The 27624-nt window shown below is 44.4% G+C and overlaps 1 long non-coding RNA gene across 1 annotated transcript; it reads right to left on the reverse strand.

Annotated features, from left to right (window-relative positions):
* Positions 1-23409: 23409 nt before the first annotated feature.
* Positions 23410-26747, reverse strand: LOC123130691 (uncharacterized). The gene is made up of 5 exons (XR_006463985.1): positions 26533-26747; positions 26295-26387; positions 26150-26208; positions 25902-25942; positions 23410-25513 (listed from the first exon to the last, which is right to left on the reverse strand). It is a non-coding gene; the product is annotated as an uncharacterized lncRNA (long non-coding RNA).
* Between the last annotated feature and the right edge of the window lie 877 nt (positions 26748-27624).

Here is a 27624-nt window from a genome sequence, read left to right on the forward strand (position 1 = left end):
ACACGCGCTGTCCTCCTGGCGGGAGGAAGACGACAGGGGAGGGAGAAAGGTGGGCTGGGCTGCTGCTGGGTTGCACAGGAGCTGGGCCGCAGGTAAGCACAGGTGGGTTTTTACCATTTCTGTTTCTTTTCTATTTATCTGCCATTTGTTTTGATTTGATAAAAATACCAAATCATTTTATTTAATTCTGACAATTTTTGCAGGGGCCTAAGGGATTATTCCAAAGCCCCTCACCAAAATTCAGAATTATTGGACAATATTTCATATATATATATATATATATAAATATTTATCCAACGCAAATAATTACTGGATTAACTCCAAATGTCCAAAATAACTATTTATGAGTTCCTTAAAATATTGGTTTGATTTTTACCTCTGACCAATATTTTCAGAGAGTAATATGAACATTTTCTTGGACCTTTTTGGAGAAATTTTTATCTGGATTATTTCTAGAAATGATTCCGAGGGTTTCACAAATCTCCATTTCAAATTTAAATGGAATTTAAACATGATGCACAAATGGCTAGCTGGTCTAGGTCATACCAGAACTAGGGATGTGACAACTCGCCCCCACTTGGAAGAATCTCGTCCCGAGATTCAGGAGTCGGCGGAAGGAAAGTGGGGTACTCAAGTCGAAGACGATCTTCATGCTCCCAAGTAGCTTCTCTCTCAGAATGATGAGACCACTGAACCTTGAGAAACTTGATGTTATGACGTCGGGTGACACGCTCTGCTTGATCAAGGATGCAGACAGGGTACTCCCATAAGTGAGGTTATCTTGGAGATCAAGCATTTCGTGGTCCACTCCGCGGATGGGATCCGAGAAGCAACGCCTGTGTTGAGAGACATGGAAGACATCTTGAACTCGAGAAAGATGTGGTGGTAGTTCCAACTGGTAGGCAACCTCTCCTTGTTTAGTGAGAATGAGGAAGGGACCAATGTAACGAGGAGCCAACTTGCCCTTGATACCGAATCGATGGGTACCCTTCAACGGGGTAACCCGAGGTAAGCTTTGTCGCCAATTTCATAAGCCACTTCCTTATGACGACAGTCATACTAGCTCTTTTGACGAGATTGGGCGGTTTTCAAATTCTCACGAATGATGCGAACTTGCTCTTCTGCCTCCTGGATCATATCCGATCCAAAGAATTGTCTTTCACTGGTTTCTGACCAGTTCAAAGGTGTTTGACATCTTCGTCCATACAGAACCTCAAAAGGAGCTTTCTTGAGGCTGGATTGGTAGCTATTGTTATAAGCAAACTCGGCAGAAGGAAGACACTTCTCCCAATCCATACCGAATGAGATAACGCAAGCTCTAAGAATGTCTTCGAGAATTTGGTTGACCCTTTCCACCTGACCACTTGATTGAGGGTGGAAACCGGTACTGAAGGAAAGATGGGTGCCCATGGCAGTTTGGAAACTCTCCCAGAAGTGAGAAGTGAAAAGACTACCACGGTCTGAATTGATCTCTAGTGGAACACCATGAAGTGACACTATTCGAGAAATATATAAGTCAGCGAGCTGACTAGCAGTGATACTCTCTCGAACAGGTAGGAAGTGAGCCACTATAGAAAGACGATCAATGACTACGAAGATAGCATTATTCTCTTTCTTGGTCCTAGGAAAGCCGGTGAGGAAGTCCATACCAACTTTATCCCATTTCCACTCAGGAATAGCTAAAGGCTGAAGGGTGCCAGCAGGTCTCTGATGCTCTGCCTTCACGCGACGACAAACGTCACAGTTAGCAATAAATTGAGCAATTTCTCTCTTCATCCTAGTCCACCAGAACCTCTAGCGTAGGTCCTGATACATCTTAGTACTACCGGGATGAATCGTGAGAGGAGATTCATGCGCCTCCTTAAGGATTAATTGTCGAAGATGTTGATTCTTGGGAACCACCAAGCGACTCTCAAAGAAAACAACACCATGATCATCTATAGAGAAACTACCACCAACTCCCTTGTTAATGTTTCTCTTGATCCGGGAAATTCTCGTATTCTGCTCCTGAGCAGTGATGATCTGATCCACAAGAGTAGGTTTCACCACCAACGTAGAAAGGAATCCGTGAGGAGCAAGGTGGAGGTTAAGCTTACATAATTCCTCATGGAGAAATGGTTGGCCCTGTTGCAACATGAGATTGTTGCGATAGGACTTACGACTTAGCGCATCAGCCATGACATTGTCCTTGCCTGGGGTGTAGGTAATCCCTAAGTCATAATCTAAGATCAACTCCAGCCAACGTCTTTGCCTAAGGTTCAAATCTGGTTGGGTGAAGATATACTTGAGACTCTGGTGATCAGTGTAAATCCGCAACGTTTACCGAGAAGATAATGTCGCCGTGTCTTAAGTGCATAGACTACAGCTGCAAGCTCTAGATCATGTGTAGGATAATTCTCCTCATGTGGATGCAACTATCGAGATGCATAGGCAATCACGTCGCGATCCTGCATAAGAATGCAACCTAGTTCCTGTCATGAGGCATCACAATAGATAACAAAGTCCTTAGTGAAATCCGGTGGCACAAGTATGGGAGCAGAAGTCAGGCGTCTTTTCAGTTCCTGAAAACTGTGCTCACACTGTGGGGACCACTCAAACTTTTTATCTTTCTTGAGAAGTTCCATGAGAGGTTTGGCCACTTTGGAGAAGTTCTCAACGAATCGGCGACAATAACTGGCTAGACCAAGGAAACTCCTAACTTGCTTAACTGTTTCAGGCGGAGTCCAATCAAGAACGGCCTGAACTCTTTCGGGATTGACAGCAATGCCCTTACCAGAGATTACGTGGCCGAGATAGGTCACTTCTGGCAACCAAAATTCGCACTTGGAGAACTTGGCATAAAGGCGGTGCTCTCTGAGTTTTTCTAGCACAAGTCTAAGATGTTCGGCATGCTCTTCCTCGTTCTTCGAGTAAATAAGAATATCATCGAGGTAAACCACGACGAACTTATCTAAGTACTCCATGAAGATCGAGTTCATCAAGCGAGAGAAAGTAGCTGGAGCGTTGGTTAGACCAAAGGACATGACGGTGTACTTGTACTGACCATAACGAATGACAAAAGCCGTCTTAGAAATATCCCCATTTCTGATCTTGATTTGGTGGTAGCCTAACCTCAAATCCATCTTGGAAAAGACTGAGGATCCAGCGAGCTGATCATACAAGTCGTTGATCCTGGGGAGCGGATACTTGTTCTTTATCGTGACCAAATTAACGGGACGATAATCTACAACCATCCGGTCCGTACCATCCTTCTTCTTGATGAAGAGGACGGGGCAAGCCCAGGGAGAAGAACTGGGATGGATGAAACCCTTTTGCAAGGATTCATCAAGTTTTTTCTTAAGCTCAGCTAGTTCTAAGGGTGCCATCTTGTAAGGTCTCCTAGAGATTGGAGTGGTTCCTGGGATAAGATCTATGACAAATTCTACATCTCTGTCGGGTGGAATACCTGGCAGTTCCTCTGGAAAGACATCCGGAAAGTCACAGACTACCGGGATATCTTCAAGGTCTGTAAGAGGGTTGGCATTAAGAGAATAGAGTTGATGCTTTGCAAGTCTAGTGGAGACGGTGACTATCTTGCCAGATGGGTGTGTAAGCTGAACAGACCTTGTGTAACAATCAATCTTGGCATGATGAGCTTTCATCCAGTCCATACCCAAGATGATGTTAATATCTGTAGACTTGAGGGCTATAAGTGATGCAAGGAATACAAGTCTGTCAACAAGGATTTCATTACCATGGCTTATTCTGGTAGTTTGCCATCTAGACCCTGGAGTTTGGATTTCAAGTGGAGTTGGCATATCACAAAATGACATGTCGTGCAAACGAGCATAACCTTCAGAGATGAAGGAGTGAGATGCTCCGGTATCGAACAGAACCGAAGCTGGATGGCAATTGACAAGGAGGGTACCAAGAACGACATCCGGATCATCATGAGTGTCTTTAGCTGAGACATGATGCACATATCCACGTTCAGTGGGAGCTGACTTGACACTAATCATCTTGTGTGATGGCTTACCACGGCCAACAGACTTCTTAGGCTGGGGTGGAGCATAATTGGTTTGAGAGCAGTCACGTGCATAGTGTCCTGGCTCTCCGCATGTGAAACAAGTCCCTGAAGTAGGACGTGGACCTGCTTTGACAAGCAGTCTACCAATAGGCCTGGGTGGAGCATATTGCTAAACTGGGTGAGGTGCCACACAAGATGGCCTTGGTGTATAACCGGGTGGAAGAGCGGAGTTCGGAACCCAAATCCGGCGCTTCTGCGAAGTAGAACCAGAAGAAGAACCCAAATCACGGGTGTGCTTACGAGACTCCTCGTATGTGAGTTGAGCTGTCTCTGCATTAATGGCCTTGTTCACAAGAGCTTGGTAGGTATTGCAATGATGCAAGTGGAGATCACGACGCAACTTGGGGTTGAGACCCTTTCGGAACCTGGCCTGCTTCTTGGCGTCTGTGGATACTTCTTCTATAGCATAGCGGGCAAGGTTCTCAAATTCTCTACTATAAGCATCAACAGCCATCTTACTCTGGGTGAAACTACAAAACTCTTCTCTCTTGCAGTCGATGAGAGCCAGAGGGATGTGATGCTCGTGAAAAGTCTCAGTGAAATCTCTCCAGGTGGTTTTCTGGCCAGCTGGAAGCATAGCCTCATAGTTCTGCCACCAAATACTAGCAGGACCTTCCAGATGATAAGCAGCGTAGGTGACCCTGTCACTTTCAGCTATGTTCGCTGAATGCAGCTTGTGTGTGATACTACGTAGCTAGTCAACTGCATTGAGTGGTTCAATGGAATGATGGAAGGTAGGTGGTTTCAGACCGATGAAGTCATGGATGGACACAAACTCTTTGTGCTGATGGGAGGTGTTCTCCTCAATACGTGCTAGCAAGCGGTTAGACTCACGCTTGTTCCTCTCAACCTCTAACATGAACTCTGCCAACGAAGACTGGTCGGGAGGATCCTCATCCCTACCATCTCCGTGGTTCCGGATACGAGCAACAGAACTTCGGTTAACCGGCAACATCCTGAAGAACCAACCAAGGAAACAAGGATGGATTCAGCATCATCATAAGGATGTAGAATATAGTACAAGAAAAATACTATCTCTTGAATTCCTAGGACAATTCTGGCAGCATAACGGCAGTAGAATGCTCGAAATGAGACATTCTGCAAAAGACGGGGTAGCACCATACTCAACATCATTACTCAAGGTTCTGAGATATTACTAAACAGACTACACCGGAGGTACTCGAACTGGGATATGACTCTAATCAACCAATCCTAAGAGACTACGGAGTAGTACACGTGATCCTGATAGACGGAAGAGAAAGCCTAGTTCCTTAACCCCGTAGGAAAGATAGGATGACTCAGATTAGAAGGCATGAGGCATAAGGAGTAAAAAGAGCCTTACGTTCCCTTCCACAATTAATTCCCCTATATAGCTAAAGAATTTCTAGACTCAACTTCGACCAGGTTAGCTTGGTAATCCTACAGGCAGTCAGGCTCTGATACCAAAGTTGTCGGGACCCCGATTCTAAGTCACACCGATCTAGCATGTAACACCTCATATCACTTTGCGGCCTCACGCGCGGTATCCCCACGGGTGTCGCCTTACCATGGCCCAGGACCATTTGCGCCTTTTGGCTCACGTATATGATAATGTCGCTAGCATCCATATGACAGAGAACCCGGGCTGACATGGCTAGTCATGAACCCAAAGCGGCACAGACCTATGGAGACAGGCATACATGAATCACATCGAGCATGTCGGTCAACAGCGTATGAATCCGGGCTGTAGCACTGGGCTAACAGGACTCCGGAAGTCACCACGTGACATTTCCCCGAAGGGACAGACATAGGAACGAAGTGGAACACATGCCGTCCAGTCAAGTGTCCTAAGCAGTAGTGCTGGGCTAGCAGGACTCCGGTGAACCGGGCTGTAGCGGACTACTATGGCTCAAGGAAGCACTAGACTACATTTCCCCATAAGAGAGGCTGCCAAGGACAAACAACCAGATTGTCGGATCCCACACGTAGCAATACACGTCACACGTACGCAAAACATGCAAGTATGTGATGTACAACATGGCATCACAACATAACACAATCTCATATAGATAAAGATTCAGAAGAGACACATAGCATTAATACAAACAGGGGTCACATGACCCATCATTCAGAGCATACAAGCAACGGAAGCATTACATGTCTGAGTACAGACAACTACAAAAGAAAAAGGCCGAGAAGCCTGACTATCTACAAGTCCCTCCAAGGTACAAGATCGTAGCTGAGGTAACAAGCTACTCGTCGAAGTCCAAGCGGTACTACTAGTGAGACAGATGTCTCACCTACAAAACATAAATAAAGCAAACGTGAGTACAAAGGTACTCAGCAAGACTTACATCAGATCCTATCATACATGCATTTGTATCAAGAAGGTAATGTGGGGTTTAGTTGCAGCAAGCCAGCTTTGACTCAGTGGCTATCCTGTTCTACGACAATGAGAAACTTCTTTGAGGTGAGGCAGCGCACACGAGTCCACTAATCACCACATCAATACACTACTATGGATTCATCCCCGTCTCTCCTACGAGAAGGCCATCCATAGCACTCACACTTATCTTGAGCATTTTAGAGTATCCACTTCAGGTTGTCTATGTACCACGTAAGCATCCAAGAAGTCCATAACCGAGGACACGGCTATTCGAATAGATCATGATAACCCTGCAGGGGTGTACTTCATCACACACGCTCTCACCACTTATCACCATATACTTGTCATGTATCTCGGCAACCTTCAAGCGGAAGCCTGGTGAGGGTGTCGGCCACGACCTGACTAACCACACAAGACTCTAGTCCAGGTTTATCGCCTATTCGGGTTCCATCCGCAAGGAGATCCGGCCGAGGTTTCGCTCACGGCCCCAAATGATGTGTACAGGGTTCCCGAGCCCACCATCCGGGTGCCACTCGGTACACCGGGCCATGTGTGCCTAGTCTGTCCCAAGTCCACCCTACCGGGTGCCACTCGGTAGAAAAATAGCACTACCTACAAACACCAGAAACTATTTGCAACTCCTAGACAGAGTTCAAGGCAGTTAATAAGTCGAGAGAGCTTGGAGCGCCCGGAGCCCAATGTGTGGTAGTAGCTAGTCATTGGACAACTTACACAGAACTCAGTTCTTAAGGATGGTCCCAATGAGACAACCCACCATGTACTCCTACATGGCCTCTCACCGCTACCTTTACCAAATCGTGTTCACACGCTTAACTCTCATTACCAGAACATATCATAACATTCCAATTCATTCCTGATGAATCAGACCTGACACAACTCTAAGCAATAGCAGGCATGGCATGGTAGGAAAACAACATGGCTCAAACAACTCCTACACATGCTAGTGGGTTTGAACTATTTACTGTGGCAATGACAGGTCATGCAGAGGAATGGGTTCAACTACCGCAGCATAAAGTAGCAGTTGAATCGTTGTTGTCCTAATGCAATAAATGAGAGCAGGAGCGAGAGAGTAGGATTTCATCAGAATGAACAAGGGAGGGTTGCTTGCCTGGTAGATCAACAGGGGGGCACTGCTCCTCTGATAGGTACTCTGGATCGATCTCCGGAGCAGAACCTATCGAGAAGGAACGGTGTCGAAAATCAAACACAAGTATATGCAACAATATTATGCATGATCATGGCATGAATATGTGATATTGTTTGAGTTAAAGCATCTAGCAATTATTTGGTTGAAGTCCATATGGACCAAGGGTTCATATGCAAACTCCATATTAAGCTCTTAAATATGCCATAAGTGTGTTTGCATGTATACAGCATGTATAGGTTGGTTTGTCATGCATGGAAATGGTACAGATGGATAGATTGAATTTTTTTGATCATTTTTCATATATAAATTATTTCAATCTGAGCTACGGTTGAATTTCTATGAATTTTTGAAGTTTATATCAATTTCTGGAATTCTCTGAATTATTTAAAATCCAGAAAAATCATTATTGCGTCAGCATGACATCACAGAGGCGTCAGCAGGGCTGACCAGGTCAAACCTGACGTGTGGGGTCCACACGTCAGTGACCGGTTAGTTAACAGGGGATTAGTTTATCCTAATTATAGGATTAGTGGCACAGGGGCCCACTGTCAGTGTCAGGTTTAGTTAAATGGTGATTAGCCTTAAGCTAATCACCTGACCCATGGGGCCCACCTAACGGGCCCGCGAGGTCAAAGGGGTCAAACCCCATGGGCGTTTAACCGCCGGCGAGGCCGAACACGGCGGAGGGCTCGGGAAACACCCTCTGGTGACCATTTAGGCGGCGGAGATCACGGACGAGGAGCTGGAGCTCGTCCGCGTCGTTTGGAGCAAGCAGGAGGCTGCGGGGGTGCCTGAGCTCACCGGAAACAAGCTCGAGGCGGCGGCCGGAGCACGGCTCCGGGCGAAAAACGGGCTGCGGGGCACGGCAGGAACTGCAGAGGCCCTCTACGGCCTCCTGGCGTCACCAGGAGCACGGTGACGCGCGCGGGAGCGGCTGGCTCGGTCTCTGGCCATGGTGGCGCCATGGCCGGCGGCGATGAGGTATCGGGCGCGGTAGCTGAGCTAGCTAGGTGGGGCAAACGAGCACGGGGAGGAGGGGAGAATGAAGTAGAGCTCATGGGGAGATCGTAGACATCGTCAGCGAGCTCGGGGACGCGCTGAGGTCGACGGTGCGGCGATGGGGATCCACGGCGGCCGGAGATGAAGACGACGGCGATGGAGGCGCTCCAGGGCCTCCCGAGGCGCGTGGCTTGACGAGGAGGTAGACGCGGACGTGGCGGAGCTTCTAGACACAACAGCGAGGCGAGGGGAAGTCGGTGGCTATGGCAACAGCAAGCGGCGGTGACGGCAGCGCTCGGGCGGTCGAGAGAGAGGGATCCAGGGGAGGAGGGAGAGCGAGAGAGAGTGAGAGAGGTCGGGCGGATCGGGACGACACCGGGGCGTTCATCCACGCGTCCAGGGGCTCGGTGGCAAGCAGGAGGTGGCGAGGCACGTGCTCGCGCGCGGCGGCCACACGCGCTGTCCTCCTGGCGGGAGGAAGACGACAGGGGAGGGAGACAGGTGGGCTGGGCTGCTGCTGGGCTGCACAGGAGCTGGGCCGCAGGTAAGCACAAGTGGGTTTTTACCATTTCTGTTTCTTTTCTATTTATCTGCCATTTGTTTTGATTTGATAAAAATACCAAATCATTTTATTTAATTCTGACAATTTTTGCAGGGGCCTAAGGGATTATTCCAAAGCCCCTCACCAAAATTCAGAATTATTGGACAATATTTCATATATATAAAAATATTTATCCAACACAAATAATTACTGGATTAACTCCAAATGTCCAAAATAACTATTTATGAGTTCGTTAAAATATTGGTTTGGTTTTTACCTCTGACCAATATTTTCAGAGAGTAACATGAATATTTTGTTGGACCTTTTTGGAGAAATTTTTATCTGGATTATTTCCAGAAATGATTCTGAGGGTTTCACAAATCTCCATTTCAAATTTAAATGGAATTTAAACATGATGCACAAATGGCTAGCTGGTCTAGGTCATACCAGAACTAGGGATGTGACAACTCGCCCCCACTCTCGCGACACGGATATGCATGTCTATGTGTGTGTGCGTGACGACTCTCGCGACCTGGAAGCGGGGACGTGTTTTTGATCGAGTTTTCTTTCTTGGTACGTTAGAAAATCAGTTTGTCTAATTCACATCTAGATGTTATTTAAGGATATCACATCTAAGCTCCCACAAGTACATAATGTAGCAACAAGAAACAAAAAAAACTAGGAAAAAAATAGACCACAAACAGAGTGGACATCAACTTAGGGTTTGCAGTCTCCACAAGCTCGTCGCACTACATATATGTTACACGCTGGAGGCTCAGCGTTCATTTGCTAGGGTTTGCTATATTCACAGTCTCTCACCCTCTCTTCACCAGATCTAAACAAGACTGTGTTGGCCTCTTGTCTCTCTCCCCCTCACAGCTAGTGAAGGAGGCGTCCGTATCCCATCGCACCGGGAAGGGGAGGAGGTCCAACATTCACTCTATTGCCTTCGGCGAGGGAGGCAATCCACTGTCGGTTGTGTTGTTCTCTTTCACCCAGTGCCTGTGCGGGAGGGCCACCGACCCCTTCTTCCTCGCTGCTGTACGTAGTGTGGGCAGATCCGGCCTCCCGCCGCACGCCTTGCCACATCCCGACGACCCTAAGGTATAAGTTTCTTTGAAACCGTCGTTGCTCTAGCTGCATGTGGATCTTTTTCGATCTGTAGTAGAATCTAGGTCTTGGTTCAAAGAGGAAAGAATGGTGCGGTGGGCTGGACCAAGAATCTTGGACGTGGTTCAATGAGGAAAGGAGGGGCGGAAAGTAGTATAGACTGGCTATCCAGCCGCTTTGTAGGTCGAAAAGGGAAAAAGGGGGGGTAACCTAGTACACACATCTGTAAGGAACCGATCTCTTTGTTGAAAAGGGAAAGAAACTGGGGGGTCGGGTAGTTTGTGCAGGACTAGATTTGCTACCCTCACATAGGAAGAAGGTTCAAAGAGAACAAATATGGGACCAGCACATATATGCTGCTTGGCTACATACTCTGCATCACCCATTTTATACGTGTGGACGCACATGGTGCCGGCATGTCCCATACAGCTATTTTGCTGTTGTTAATCTAAGAATGCCGCCGGAAAATTGAAGCAATGCCACTGTTAAAAGTAAATTACATTTTTAATGAATATTGTTTCAAGAAAATGTCTTTGTTAATATGAATCAATGGGACCGTTTTAGAAATGCTACTGTCCTACTTTGTTTTCCATCCAAGATAAGTTAGATGCTTCTTTCTGTCACCGTTTGTTTCATCCTCCTTTATCGGCAAGTAATTTTTTCCTTTTTTGCCTATGTTAAAACAGGGGTATCGATTCAACTTGTTGCTATTGTGACATTTTGCTTTGCTACTCAAAACACTTATGTTTTAAGAGTGTTTTGTGCAGTTCAACTTGAATGTCACACCGGTGACTTTGCTTAGTTTTGGTGGAACTGCACAAAAGGAGATCGAGATTTGTTTCCAGTATTTGTATCGATTCAACTTGTTGCTATTGCGACATTATGCTTCGCTACGTCAAACACTTTGCTTGATTTCAGTGCAACTGCACAAAACGAGATTGGATTTCCTATTCGTGTTGGCAGATTCGTATTTTATCTTGTCCGTCTCATGAAAGGTCAGTACAGGCCTTCATCCACATGATTGTGCAGTGTGCTTTGAGATGTTGTGCTACTTGTATTGGTATTGTTTTAAATAAATGTTGAATTGAAGCTATTGTATTGCTGTCTTTTCCCATTAAGTAGTGAACAAAAATGGGACCAACCCAGACATGATTCTTGTTGCTTTGTTACAACAAACTCTGCATCACCCCCTTTATAAGTAGGCGGAAGCACATATTGTTGTTGCACCCACTCTCCCCTGGAACTGTTTATGCTTTTCGTTAATCTAATGTCACTGGTAAAATTAAGCAATGCCACTCTCAGAATTAATTAACTACTGAATCTTAGTTCAAAACTGTAACACTTGTTAGGAATGGTACTATCCTACTTTGTAGTTCTTTCTACATGTTTAACCAAGGTATTGTTAAGATAATGTCTCTGTTAAAATGAATCAGTTGCATTGTTTTAGGAATGGTACTTTTCTGCTTTGTCGTTCTTTATACATGTTGAAACAAGGCATTGTTAAGATAATGTCTCAGTCAATATGAATGAATCACACTGATGGAGAATTGCTACTCTCCTGCTTTGTTTCCCATTAAGATAAAGTAGATCAGTAGATACTTTTCTTCTGGGAGTACAAGTCATCAACCGTTATTTCTCAGTAATTGTTTCCCTTATACCTATTTTTGCTTACAGGGATATCAAAATTAAAGCTCGGTTTTATTCCGACTTCGATTTTAGTTGAACTGCACAAAAGGAGCCAATGTGTCCAAGGCAAACTACTGCATTACTGGGTCCAGTTGGTCGTTCCACTTTGCATAAAGAAGCAGTCACTGTTTGCGCTACATTACAGAAGTAATGATCGAGAAGCTTTACAGAGTATTATTAGACACTGGTGACATGACTAGTCTGTAGAGACCATTGGCAATTTAACAACACGTGGAGTGCCCTGGGCAAAAAGTGCCCAAACAAGTACAAGAAGCTACGACAGGGCGATCATAGGCATTACATATTTTGAATGGGAAAAGCTTGTCAAAGTTTAATCATTGATGTTAGCAAGAAGACGTTAGTTTAATACATTGGAATTGGAAAACCTTGTCAAAATTTGCTCATTGATGTTAGCCAGAAGACATGCATTTGATATTTTTGAGTGGGACACCCTTGCTGTGAGCAGCGTCGAGTGTTTTTTACTATTCCTGTGTTCAGTTTAGAATTAAATAGTTACTCTGCTGAGATATTCCTGTGTTAAGAGTTTGTTCTGAATATTGTTTATGTAATGCCAGGCCTTGTGTTTGATTGCAAAGTTGAGCTTGGAATGTTGTGGCATGTGGCATCACGAGCTGTTCACCGTGCCTCCTGAGAATAATGCTTCGTATTGTTTTGCATGTCGATCTAATGCCAGTGATTTTCTTGTTAAGAAGATCATCCTCTTCTGTTGTTTCTGTGCTTAAGAAGTTCATCGTCTGATGTTTCATTCATAGCCTATACGACAAGTCGGGTAGGTTAGACGTGAAACCATATGATCTTCCGACCAACTCATGATATTAGGCCATGATTGGATCCTCGTTTTCCAACCAAAACCGCTTTTAAAACCGACGCTTGTAAATTAAAGCAGATGGTCTCGGGTGAAGGCGCTTGGTTGGTCGATTTCGACTAGTAAAAGATCGGAAGTACTTCACACACGATAAAAACGCTGAACGACACTCGGACGATTGCTAATCCAACCGTTAGCTGTTGTTTCAGCCTTGCCCATGGATGGCATGATACGCACATCGTGCATGTATCGTCTGGTAATGTCGTCCATATAGCAGTGCTCGTAAAATATACACTGGTCTCTCAAATTACACGCGTAACCCGCCGGTTTTACTTACAGACCTCGGGCCCTCGGTTTCATTACGCCTATATTTTATGCATTGTTTCCGGTGATGAGTAAATTACACTTGTATGTTAATACATGTTTGAAATAAACCAGAGCTCCCAAGCGCGGCCTTACCGTTTCATGCCGTCTCAGTTTCTCGAAGGTGCTCATAGGTGTCCGATGATCCTGGCTTCCTGAATGAGCAGCGGGCGCTGTATCAGACCATCCACAGGGCCCGCTAGGCCCTCTCCGTTGTCCTTCGAGTTTTTGCACTCGCCGTGGCGCCGAGCATTGTTAACATCATCAACGAACATGAGGATTCAGGAGATGACTTTATTTTGACTAGATGACACTAGGGACCCACTAGGGCCATAGCCGTACATACGCAAGTGCCTCCTTATTATGTACAACTATATTTTTTTGCTTTCTCCTGGTTTCCTGACATCACGGTCCCACACCATTGTCAACCTATGTAGTCAATATAAACGAGAGAATTGCACAAGGTGCGGCCGACAGCTGGGACCAAGCAGCTCGAGCAGTATTTGTGTTTTTGAGCGTGAGCATTGTAGAGTTTTTCTTGGCGATGATTTCGTTGTTGTTCAGAGGAGAGCAGGGTATTAACTGGGCGGGTTGTGGCCCGTCTAGCCCAGGCCAGATATCCAGCCCAGATACTAATTTTTTCAAGATGAAAATGGCTAGCCCAGCTATACGTCTTTTAGAGGAATACCCAAGCAAGGTCAACTTGTTATTCTCCGCCCCGCTAGGCTGCAAATCTTTCCTAGGAGGGATGCATTAGGCTTCACAGGAAAATGGGCTTTAAAAAATAATAAATGAGATGTAATTATAAAAACTGGGCAACAACTATAAAAAAATGCACCAAACATGAAATTAGTTTATAAAATATTATTTATGGATTTTGAAAATCTTAAATTTTCATTGTTGCGCGCGCAATGTTTCGTTGGATTTTTACGTAATACAAATTTATATTTAATCTGACTAGAAATTTCGGGATAAAAATATTTCGTATCCCATCAAAATGTGGGAAATTTTATTGAATTCTGTCTTCAATGGTTGGTTGAAATTATTAATCGTTGTCCTAGCTAGAAAATGGGCTATACTTTTAACAAACTGTAAATGGGCTGTTGTAAATTCCATTAGAATTCAAAAATGGGTTGTACATTCTTACAAAACGCAAATGGGTTATAAGTTCTCTGCCACACACTTGTGGGCCTACTAAGTGACGCGTCCCAAAAAAATAAGTTGACGCGTATGCAAGGCTTTGTCAACTTATTATAGTCAACACACGGTTCTAGCAGCAGTGGCCATTGGATGTCTATCCAACGGATGTCGTGCTTCTTCTTCAATCTCGGATATTCTTAGCTTCGGCCGCCCAAAAAATGATTCCTCCCCCTGACATCTGGGGTGCGGCATTTTGGAGGCTGACCTATGGGCCTACTAAGTTGGAGCGTACCAAGGGCTTTGTCAACTTAGTCAATATAAATGATTCTAGCTTCAGTGACCGTATGATGTCCATCCAACAGCCGTAGTGCTTCTTCAACCTCTAGTCTTCTTGGTCCAGCCGCCCAAAGCAGCGCCGGTCGTGCTGCCTGCTCCTGCCTCCCGTGGCCGGCTGTGTTGCCGCGGAGGCCTCACCGCCCCATACTACTCCCACCGCTAGCCAAGCCATCCCTCCACTCACCCACACCCCCTGTTATTCTACGGCGACGGCAGCCTCACACCGCAGCCGAACCAGTGAACGCTCGTACTCCACTCCGCGTGGGCATCCACTGCAGCATCTTGCCCGGCTCCGCGCCGTCCCCTTCCTAGGCCTCGCCGTCGTCCACCACCGTGGGGCTCTCAGCGCGGCATGGTCAATGTGGTCAACGACCGACTTCCATCGGAAGAGTACTGTACATGGAGAGGCTGACAGCTGGGTCCATGGCAGCCGCAAGGAAGTGCCTCCTTATTACGCGGAAAATAATTATTCCTCCACCTGACAGCGGGGACCCACCGGATGGGCCACCAGTATTTTGCGAAAAAATCGTTTCCCCCTGACTGCTGGGACCCACCGGACAGGCCACCGTATTTCACGAAAAAAATGTTCCCGCCGCTGTCAGCTCAGACCCATCGGAAGTGCCTCCTTATTACGCACAAAAAAAATGAATACTCCCCCGGCTAGCTGGGACCCACCTTGGTCGGAGGCTGACTTGTGGGCCTACTAAGTTGACGGGGACGAAGGGCTTTGTCAACTTAGTCAATATGAACTATTCTAGCTCTAGTGACTGTACGATGTCCATCCAACGGCCATAGTGGTTCTTCAACCTCTGGTCTTCTTGCTTCAACTGCCCAAAGCAGCGCCAGTCGTGCCGCATGCTCCTGCCTTCCGTGGCCGGCTGTGCTGTCGTAGAGGCCTCACCACCCCCTACTATTCCCACTGCTGGCCAGGCCATGTGGCGACAGCAGCCTCACACCGCAGCCGAACTAGTGAACCCTCGTACTCCTCTCCGCGTGGGCTTCCACTGCCGCGTCTTCCCGGCTCTGCATCGTCCCCTTCCCAGGCCTCACCGTCGTCCACCGCCATGGTGCTCTCCGCGCGGCGTGGTCAACTTGGTCAAGGAACGACTTCCATCGGAACAATACTGTACGTGGAGAGGCTGACAGCTGGGTCCACAGCCACAGCCTAGTTTTTTGTGATTTGCCAAGTAAGTCGCTTTGTCAGGCCTGTTGGGCTGCAAATCTTTCAAGACGAGGAGAGCTTTCATTCGGCTGGCCGAGAAAATGGCCCATCAGTAATAAGAAATGGGTTGTACATTTTTAAAACACATCAAACCGGCAATTAGTTTCAAATATCTTTTTTTCATTTCAAGATTTTAAATTACATTATTTTTTATGCATGGAGAATTTGTTGGATTTTATATTGATATACATTTATTTTTAAAATCAGTTTGAATGTGAATCGAAATTTCGGGATTAAAAACAGTTCGGACTGCACCGAAATATGCAAAATTTCGTATAATTTTTTAACCGTGGCCACAATATGGGTTGTAATGCTAACAAAAAGAATATGGGCTCCAAAAAAACCTTAAGAATTAGCAAATGGGTTGTAAATTATTAGAAATAATGGCAGATGGGTTGTATGTTGTTTTCCACAGATTTGAGGCTTTCCTAAAAAAAAGTTGACGCACAAGCACTGACTGTTGGATGTCCATCCAACGGCCGTCGTGCTTCTTCAATCTCTGCTCTTCCTGCTCCAGCCTCTCAAACAAGCGCCGGTGGGACTGCCTGCTCCCTCCTCCCCGTGGCCGGTTGTGCTGCCGCGCAGGCCTCACCACCCCACCGTACTCCCATCGCTGGCCTAGCCATCCCTCTACAAACCCACACCTGCTGTTATTCTCCGGCGACGGGAGACAAACCAGTAAACCCTCGTACAGTCGTACTCCCCTCCGCGTGGGAAACAACTACCGAGTCTTCCCTGCCTCTGTATCGTCCCCTTCCTAGGCCTCGTCGTCGTCCACCACCGTGGTGCTCTCAGCGCGGCATGGTCAATGTGGCCAACGACCGACTTCCATCGGAAGAGTACTGTGCGTGGAGACGCTGACAGCTAGGTCCACGGCCGTAGCAAGGAAGTGCCTCCTTATTACGCGCAAAATAATTATTCCTCCACCTGACAGCGGGGACCCACCGGACGGGCCACCGTATTTTGCGAAAAAATGTTTCCCCCTGACTGCTGGGACCCACCAACTACACCTTCGCACGCAAGGAAGTGGGTCCGGGCAAAAAAACAAAACGATTCGCCCCACCCCTGACTGCTGGGACCCACCAGCTACATCTTTGCATGCAAGGAAGTGCCTAACAGTCGGGACCCACCTGGTCGAAGCGTACGAAGTGTTGTCATTCTGGTCGCGAACGTGTACGTACATATATACTGGTGGATGTAGAGGCGCGCATGTGTTGTAGTAGAGGAGCGCACGTAGCATGTACACGTATGTACAACGGCCAGGGTGCAAGAAAGAAAATACGGCCACGTATGTGTACATATGGGCGGGGTCTCGAATGCCTACTCGCGCATACATACGGCGAGGGCTCGTTGACATGGCTTGGTCGGAACGGAGAAACAACGTCGTCGTCGTGTTCATGGGGAGGCAATGAAATGTGTCGTGTTCATGGGGAGGCAACGGGATGCGTCGTGTTCATCGGGAGGCAACGGAACACATGGGAGCCAACCGGCTGGGTCGGAACGGAATGCGTGGTCGTGTTCATCGGGAGGGCTTGGACGGAACAGGCGATGGAAATGAGGCCTGGATGGGGTCCTGTTGATTGGGAGGGGTCTGGCATACCGCAAAACGGAGGAAACAGACCTCATACGGTCGAAACGGGGGTCCTGTTGATCGGGAGGGATCTGGCGTACCACAAAACGGACGAAACGGACCTCCTATGGTCGAAACGGGGGTCCTGTTGATCGGGAGGGGTGTGGCGTACCGCAAAATGAACGAAGCGGACCTCCTACGGTCGAAACGGGGGTCCTATTCATCGGGAGGGGTGTAGCGTACCGCAAAACGGACGAAACGGACTTGTGTTGGAGCGCTACGATCGAAACGGGGGTCCTGTTCATCGGGAGGGGTGTGGCATACCGCAAAACGGGACTCCACGGGATACTATTCATCTCCATCGTCGGCCTCCTCCTGCCTCCACGGGCTACCGTCGACCTCCTCCAGCCTCCACGGGCTCCTGTTCATCCAGCCTCCACCGCGCGCTACTCCACCGGCTACTGTTCAACCACCCCTCCACCGTCTACTGTTCATCCAGCCCTCCACACCACGGGGTCCTGTTCAACCACCCCTCCACGACCACCCCTCCACCGTCCACTATTCATCCAGCCCTCCACCACACCACGGGGTCCTGTTCATCCAGAGGCAACGCCACCGCTCACTGTTCATCCAACCCCCCCCCCCCCCGCAACGCTCACTGTTCATCCCAGAGGCAGCATCGATCGGCTTCAGTTAGCAGCAGTAGTGAAGAAATTGCTCGATCGGGTTCAGTTAACAGCCATCGATCGATCGCTCGGATTTAGTAACACGTAGGCTGCAGTGCAATCGCTCGGGTTCACTTAGAGCCCAATGCCTCGCTCGGGTTCAGTTAGAGCCAACGCCTCGCACACACGCGCGTACGCGTACGAGAGAAACGCGCATCGCTCGGCCCCCGACCTCCCACCGTAACCGAGAACTCCCCGAAATTGTCCTCGCCCTCGCTTCTACCATGGTTTTTTCCATTATGGACGGCCCATAGAATGTCATGCAGCTGCGTCTCCGGCCCGCCCAGGACGAAAAGCCCATTTTCTGTCATGATTTTTTGTCATAGAAGTAGGATCCCACCACATCTATGATGATACCGAGTTTTGTCACAATTATCGTCATAGAAGTGTCATATGTATGACAGAAAAGAATCTCGTTTGGCCCAAAATGTCACGGATGTGTCTTTTTTTGTAGTGAGTAGCACTTCACAGTGAAGCGTGCTAAGCAGAGCTGCTAGCAGCAGGAGGCGGGAGCAGGTGGTCCCGGCGGCGCTGGAGGAAGAAGACGAGAGATTGAAGATGGATGCTGGTCGTTGGATGTAAATCCAATGGCTAACGATGTCAGAATCATTTCTTGAGTAAGTTGACAACGACTTGCATTGGCTTCGGCCTATTGGCCCACATTTCAGCCTCCAAAAATGTGGCACGTATTCAACCCATTTTTCTAGAATTTACAGTCTTTTTTGCGGGGTAGAATTTACAGTCCATTTTATCTTTTTTTTTGAATTACAGTCCATTAGCTGGGCTGGGTGAACAAATAATTTAGCGTCCATGCGGCCCATTTATGCTTTTCCTAAAATATTACAGGCCATTTGCACTTTCTCAAAATACATGATTTTGCTGGGCTGATTCTAATTATAATGTTGGGGTGGGCGCAGCAATGTTATCAAAAAATAAACAGGGGCTGAGCATTTTGTTATATATATATATATATAATAAGTTATTTATTATTACATTGGTCCTTAAATCTTACCAAGCTTTTGTACACAATCACCAGGATTTTCGTTGCCAAAAAAAATCCAGGATTTTATTGTTAAGAAATTATTTTTATAAGTTAACAAGATGTGGGATATTGTTTTCTTACATATGTAAGTATCTGTTAAATATATGATGACAATAACAATAATATATAATAACATATAAAATAATTTAAATATATATAATATAGTTAGAAGGGAAACATAACTTGGACCAGGCGTTCATATTCTTATATAGAAAAATAGAACAGACCTCTGCGTTTTCTTCAAAAAAATACATAAATTGGGCTGCCGATGTTTCAAGAAAAGTAAAACCTCGTATGGGAGGTCCATAGCCCGGTCGATACATGACGGCCCTCAAGAAAATACAAACAGCCTTATGGACCTCCCATCCGAGGTCGTGGGCTGCGCATGTTAAAAAAGAAAGCCTAGACGGGGCATCCCAAAACCCAGCTGATACTTGCTGCCCCAGTGATAATAGATGATACCTGTCAGCTCCCCGGCTTCGTTGTGAATTTATCTCCTATAGTAACTAGGTTGAAGCACCTAAAAATGTAACTATTTTGACAAACCCGTGGGCCCAATGTCAGTATAGCATTAGGAGGAAGTATTTTTTTCGATGAGGCACTTGCTTGTGTACGGCCATAGACCTGGTGGGTCCCGACTGTCCGCCTCTCCATGTACAATCCTCTCCAGATTCCTCTCGTTTGTTCAGCATGTTCACAATTGCAGACAGCAGCGTCGCGGCGAGCGCACAAAGGCGCAGGAGGAGATCCGACAACCTGAGGAAGTGCCTTATTAGTAACGAAACAACTGAAGTAGCCCAGTGTCCGAGTGACACTACCCGACAGCTGTTCCGGCCGGGTTCGATTCCACCTGTGCAGAGAAAATATCTCCAAAAATTTTGCCTCTTCCTTTATTGACATGTGGGTCCCAATTGTCATCTACGCACACCACGTCCTATGATACATCTCCAACGTATCTACTTTTCCAAACACTTTTGCCCTTGTTTTGGACTCTAACTTGCATGATTTGAATGGAACTAACCCGGACTGACACTGTTTTCAGCAGAATTACCATGGTGTTATTTATGTGCAGGAGCAAACGTTCTCGGAATGACCTGAAACTTCACGGAGCCACTTTTCAGAAAATAAGAAAAATACCTGCAAAGGATGAAGGCCAGGGGGGCCACCACCTCTCCACGAGGGTGGGGGCCGCGCCTGCCCCCCTAGGGCATGCCCCCTACCTCGTGGGCCCCCTGTTGACTCTCCGACTCCAACTCCATATATTGAGTTTCGGGGAGAAAAAAATTAGAGAGAAGAAATCATCGCGTTTTACAATACGAAGCCGCTGCCAAGCCCTAAAACCTCTCAGGAGGGCTGATCTGAAGTCCGTTCGGGGCTCCGGAGAGGGGAATCCATCGCCATCGTCATCATCAACCATCCTCCATCACCAATTTCATGATGATCACCGCCGTGCGTGAGTAATTCCATCGTAGGCTTGCTGGACGGTGATGGGTTGGATGGGATCTATCATGTAATCGAGTTAGTTTTGTTAGGGTTTGATCCCTAGTGTCCACTATGTTCTGGGATTGATGTTGCTATGACTTTGCTATGCTTAATGCTTGTCACTAGGGCCCGAGTGCCATGATTTTAGATCTGAACCTATTATGTTTTCATCAATATATGAGTGTTCTTGATCCTATCTTGCAAGTCTATAGTCACCTATTATGTGTTATGATCCGTTAACCCCGAAGTGACAATAATCGGGATACTTGCCGGTGATGATCGTAGTTTGAGGAGTTCATGTATTCACTATGTGTTAATGCTTTGTTCCGATTCTCTATTAAAAGGAGGCCTTAATATCCCTTAGTTTCCGTAAGAACCCCGCTGCCACGGGAGGGTAGGACAAAAGATGTCATGCAAGTTCTTTTCCATAATCACGTATGACTATATTCGGAATACATGCCTACATTATATCAATGAACTGGAGCTAGTTCTGTGTCACCCTAGGTTATGACTGTAACATGATGAACCGCATCCGGCATAATTCTCCATCACTGATCCATTGCCTACGAGCTTTCCATATATTGTTCTTCGCTTATTTACTTTTCCGTTGCTATTGCTATCATCACTACAAAATACCAAAACATTACTTTTACTATTGTTACCTTTGGCTACCGTTACCACCACTATCATATTACTTTGCTACTAAATACTTTGCTGCAGATACTAAGTTTCCAGGTGTGGTTGAATTGACAGCTCAGCTGCTAATACTTGAGAATATTCTTTGGCTCCCCTTGTATCGAATCAATAAATTTGGGTTGAATAGTCTACCCTCGAAAACTGTTGCGATCCCCTATACTTGTGGGTTATCAAGACTATTTTCTAGCACCATTGTCGGGGAGCATAGCTCTATTCTTTGAGTCACTTGGGATATATATCTGCTTATCATTATGAAGAACGTGAGAGATCCAAAAGCCAAGATCTATCCCTCAACTACGAGGGGAGGTAAGGAACTGCCATCTAGCTCTGCAGTTGATTCACCTTCTGTTATGAGTAAGTTTGCGACACCTACACCTGCTTCTGCTATTCGTTCTGATATGTCGCATGTTATTGATGATGCCACTTCTGCTATGCATGATAGTTATGATGAAACTACCTCTATGCCTGATACTACTGTGCCACTTAGTGACTTTCTTGATGAACAACTTGCTAGGGCTAGAGAAATTGAAAATATTGAATCTGATGATACTGATGAAAGTGATGATGAAGAATCACTTGTTATTCCTAAGGGTTATGTTTTTGATCAAGAAGCTTCTTTAGCTATTTTAGCTTGCAAAAATAGAAATGAACTCAAAAGGCTATTAGCTAAATGGAGTAAGCAATCTCTAAATGCTAGAATGAAACCTGGCCCTGCTTTTGCTACTTCACCTATCTTTGTTACTGATAAGGATTATGAATTCTATGTTGATCCTGATATAATTACTTTGGTTGAATCTGATCCTTTTCATGGTTATGAATCTGAAACTGTTGTGGCACATCTTACTAAATTGAATGATATAGCCACCCTGTTCACTAAAGATGAGAGAACTCGTTACTTTTACATCCTTAAAATATTTCCGTTCTCATTAAAGGGTGATGCTAAGATATGGTTTAATTCTCTTGATCCTGGTTGTGTGCGTAGTCCCCAGGATATGATTTATTACTTCTCTGCTAAATATTTCCCTGCTCATAAGAAACAAGCTACTTTAAGGGATATATATATAATTTTGTGCAAATTGAAGAGAGTCTCCCACAAGCTTGGGGGAGGCTTCTCCAATTACTTAATGCTTTGCCTGATCATCCTCTTAAGAAAAATGAAATACTTGATATCTTTTATAATGGACTAACCGATGCCTCCAGAGATTACATGGATAGTTGTGCTGGTTTTGTATTCAGGGAAAGAACACCAGATGAAGCTAAAATTCTATTGAATAATATGTTGACAAATGAAAATAATTGGACACCTCCGGAGCCAATTCCTGAGCCTATTCCTAAACCAACTCCGAAGAAGAGGGGTATTCTATTTCTCAGTCCTGAAGATATGCAAGAGGCAAAGAAATCTATGAAAGAAAAAGGTATTAAAGCTGAAGATGTTAAGAATGTACCTCCTATTGAAGAAATACATGGTCTTAATTTACCGCCTGTTGAAGAAACATATAATCTTAATCCTTTACCTATTGAAGAAACTCATGGTCTTGATAACCCGACACAGGTAGTAAAGGTAAATTCTCTCTATAGATATGATAAAGCTGAAATCCCATTTACTAAATTTGCTAGCCCGTGCTTAGATGAGTTTGATAAATTTATGGTTAAGCAAGAAGATTTTAATGCTTATTTTGGTAGACAATTGAAATACAATTCAAATATGCTTGAACACTTGGGTGATTATATGGCTAATGTTAAAGGTGAACTTAAACTTATTAGTAAACATGCTTCTATGGTTACCACTCAAGTAGAACAAGTACTTAAAGCTCAAAATGATTTGCTCAATGAATTGAATAGTAAAGATAATGATAATGTTGTTAGAGTGGCTACTAGAACTGGTAGAATGACTCAGGAACCTTTGTATCCTGAAGGCCACCCTAAGAGAACTGAGCAAGATTCTCAAAGAAATAACATAGATGTACCTAGTTCTTCTAAAAAGAAGAAAAGTAAAAATGATAGGACTTTGCATGCTTCTAGTGATCCTATTGTTGAAACACCTGAGAATCCAAATGATATTTCTATTTCTGATGCTGAAACTCAATCTGGTAATGAACCTAAAACTAGTGACAATATTAATAATAATGTTCATGATGATGCTCAACCTAGTTTAGTAGTGACCTTTATAATAAAATATGGGATAAAGTTTTGAGACTATATTTTACTTATTGGAAGGAAATGGAAAAGTTCCAAATTTCTATGGGAACAGTTACATCTTGTCCTATGACCATATAGGCTTAATATTCAGGTCTTTTCAGAGTTACAATGTAATACTTCAAATAATAGAATATTAAATGTAGCATATACTCAAATATTCTCTATATAGATAAAAAAATCAAATTATTTGACCTCTTCTAAACATGGCATATAATGCCTTCAACACATAAAAAATATAATTTGCTGATTGTTCGTTCACCTACATGTCCCTGGAGTAATTAAGAAGTTCAGTTTACATGTAAGATTAAGTAGCCTCACAAAATCTACAGAAGAACAGTTTGAATTTTTAAAAGAGAAGAGGAATAAATGCACACATTAGAGACCATTTTTTATTTCTTCTTTTTTGTCCATAATTTTCTCATAAAAAGGGAAAAGCCTAGTCTCCAACTGATATACTGAAAACGTTAAAATCATGCATAAAGAAAATAGTCACGTGGTTGAGCTGCTGTATGGTTGCATTTTTGCGCATCTCCTTTGCTTCCATCACATCATAATGTGTTGATCTAAGCTTGTCTACTTTGATTATATTAGTCTTTTCTTAAAAGCAAAATGCTAATATATTGACGTATATACAAAATTTTACTAAATGCTTACTGAAATAATTTGGTATAATGAATCGAAAACAAATTTGGAATTGTATTAATCGTAATACTGAGACGTTATTTGTCTAAAATATTATTTATCAAACCGAACAAAACCGAATGCTTTGGTTCCTACAAATTAGCATGCATATTATTCTGAAAAACTTTGAAACTTCTTTTAAGACTCCGGCTCAGCATGGCATTAACAAAAGAAGACTTAATCATGTTCACGTTTCAAAGAACAAACAGGCTGAGAACACTAAAAAAGAAGTAAATATATATCTTGATGTTCATTATCTTCATTTCTTACATGTTCAAAGTTGTTGCTTCTATGTAGGAATGGCCTTTATAGCTTGGTACACTGGAATATGGTTGCGTCTAGTTGGGGTACCCGAGGTGTATTGGGTTTGACTGCCATGGAGTTCTTTTTGTATGTTTACATAGGCTCGGGTTACTGGGCAAGTAATCTGATTATGCTGCAAAATCTCGAACAAAACACGTTTAACATATCACTCTGCTCTCTAAACCAAACATGCTTCCATCATTATTTTAATCTAGACCAACTTACCAAAGTTGCAGTGCATCAACTGATGTGAAGACCAATCCTTGCTTATTAGTAATGCAAATTCAGTACCCTAACAATCAGAAAAACAACTCGACAGAAGATGGGCAACTCTAACCTGAACCTCCGATGCATTAAGCATTGTAAAGCTTGCCAAGACAGTGACCTGATGATATATGATTCATGGGCTTATTTTGCAGGTCCGGGTTGCCATAGGTCTGCTCCAGTTTAGTGTCAGACATTCAGAAAATGTCTATGAGAATCGCTCCAATTTTGTGATCTGGTGACTTGCATGGATAAGGTCAAAATTTCTACATACATGCAAAGTCTATTCCCTGGAACATGAGAATTTGTTGTCTTGCAGACAATAACCTGTGCCCAACAATGATGCTATCCTGGGAAACAATTGACTGGTCGTCCTTCAAAGAAATTACACGAAACATAGAGAACATACCTGATTAAAATTAGAAGGGAAGCTGTGATTGTACTACTATACAGCTACACCTTCTATCTGTCCATTATAATCCCTGGAGAAAACAAAATGAACGACATATCCATGCTTGGAACGTAAAAAAACAAAGAAACAGCTGGAATTCTTAAAAAACCAATCAAATCAAGCTTAGCATAGAACGTGAAAAAACTGCACATATAAGATAGAACTTCAGAAACAAAGTCCAAGTATAGGATGTCACAAAAGCGAACTGGACTGAAACATAACCTTTTTTGTACTCGTACCATGTGCATTAGTTGTTCCTCGATCGACAACTTCATGCCCTGATTGAATAATTGTAGATTTAGAGATGTGTACGATGAAGGGAGATGATGTCTTATCAATATAATTGGGTGTTTTACGCTACATGGCAGAGATGAGGAACATGGAAGAGAGCATCATTGGGGATTTGTCGTAGAAGAAAAAAGTGTGACAATAAGGTATAAAATATGAAAAACCGAGAAATAAAAGAGATCTAAAGTCGGAGATAAAAAATGAAACTTGTTTCCCTAAGCAAATCTACATGCTCCCAACAATAATAAATAGGGTATGTTGATTAATTTCAGATGCTATAATTAATATATGTGGCCATCACGGACTAACACCTATGAGTTATTTGTCCTGCCTAGTTAATTAGTTAATGTACACACTATCTTCCTTTGTGGAACGTACCTGTAGGCAAATAGCGTCCAGAGGTGCATGCCAAACAGAAACTGTAATTAAATGAGAAAACTATTAACAGGTTGTTCTCCGATAACAGTACTATAAATTTGGTCAAGAAAGAGCATAACAGATTGCTAGTTTGCTACGTTCTGCCGAAACCCGAAAGTAGTGTTTATCTCTACCACATAACTTAACATATTAACAGTATTGAAGCTAAAACAGAACTATTTGACAGCCTTCATGGAAGGAGTATTTACCTCAAACTGAGAGAGTGCCCGATCAAATCTTTTCGTGTGCTTGCCAATGAGAACGATTCCTGCATATGGGAGGCAGACATTACAGGCTTAGAATTTGCCAGAAAAGCAATAAGGATCATGTCGGGAAACAAATTTGAGGCAATACACCGGTTGACCATGCCAGATCCATGCCCTAACTTGTTTCAATCAGTTTGAGAGAGACCATGGAATTCCTTTCCGTTGGGTAAATCAAGATCTCCTAGAAATTGTACGTGAGAAAACAATGTGAGAAACGAACCTGATCTAGATGATGCAAATAAATTTGAGGCAGTAAACCCCTTGATCATGCCAGGTCCATGCCCTATCAAGAAATTGTACGTGAGAAAACAATATGAGAAACGAACCTGATCTGAAGATGAAAATAAATTTGAGGCAGTAATCCCCTTGACCACGCTAGATCCATGCCCTAACTTGTTTGCATCAGTTTGAGAGAGACGGTTGCATTGTTATCCTTGGGTGGGAACCGAGAGAGAATGGAGATATGAAGGCTCGGTGGAATAGTTTCCATGCGAGGAGAGAGAAAAATGAGTCCATGGGAGAAAGAAGATGGGACGGTGGAATATTTCCATCATGAGGAGAGAGAAGGAATAGGGAGGAGGGATCGGTTGGATATCTAGATGGAATGAGATGGCAGATAAGATTCTATTTTCCACAAATTTGAGAAAGATATGTGAGCCTTCAAAGGGAAAAAAATCTGCGAGGGTTGTATGGGTTGCGGTCACCGTGAAAACATGGCCCCACCAGATAAATGGCTTGTGTTTTTTAATTAAATATAGATATTGTACAGGCAGATCTAAACCGTAATAACTTTGTATTTTAATTAAATATAGATATTATACAGGCAGATCTAAACCGTAATAACTTGGCCCGACAAGATTAACGGTCTTTAATTACTGATTAACATGGGAATTTTTAGGGAGTCTGTAATTAGTATAGGTATATAGATATAGATAGATAGATAGATAGATAGATAGATAGATAGATAGATATAGATAGATAGATAGATAGATAGATAGATAGATAACACAAAAAATGCCACATGACAAGAAATCATAACATTACTGCCCAAATGAGACAAGATGAATCCCGACGGACAAACTAGACGAGGATCAAAGCTCAAATTAAAGATAAACTCGTAGAAAAGGGGTTCGTCGATAGATGTCCTAATTAACATAGCCGGCTTGACCTAGATGGCAGCCGAGTAGTCTTCGTGCATGTGCCCCCAATGACTAGGCCAACTCAGCTGTCGTTGTTTAACCCTCGCAGTGATCCGAAGCACATGACACCTAATTTTGCGAGATGACAAGAAACCTTTTTATATTTCTCACCAGAACTACAGCCTGTACAACACAACCTGCACGATATGTAGACGATAGCCAATCTAGGCATGTCTGCTGGAGTCTGGTCACATGCATGGACGAACTGATCTTCCGTGT

The sequence above is a fragment of the Triticum aestivum genome, chromosome 6A, assembly GCF_018294505.1.
Source record: "Triticum aestivum cultivar Chinese Spring chromosome 6A, IWGSC CS RefSeq v2.1, whole genome shotgun sequence".
In the NCBI taxonomy this organism is placed as follows: domain Eukaryota; kingdom Viridiplantae; phylum Streptophyta; class Magnoliopsida; order Poales; family Poaceae; genus Triticum; species Triticum aestivum.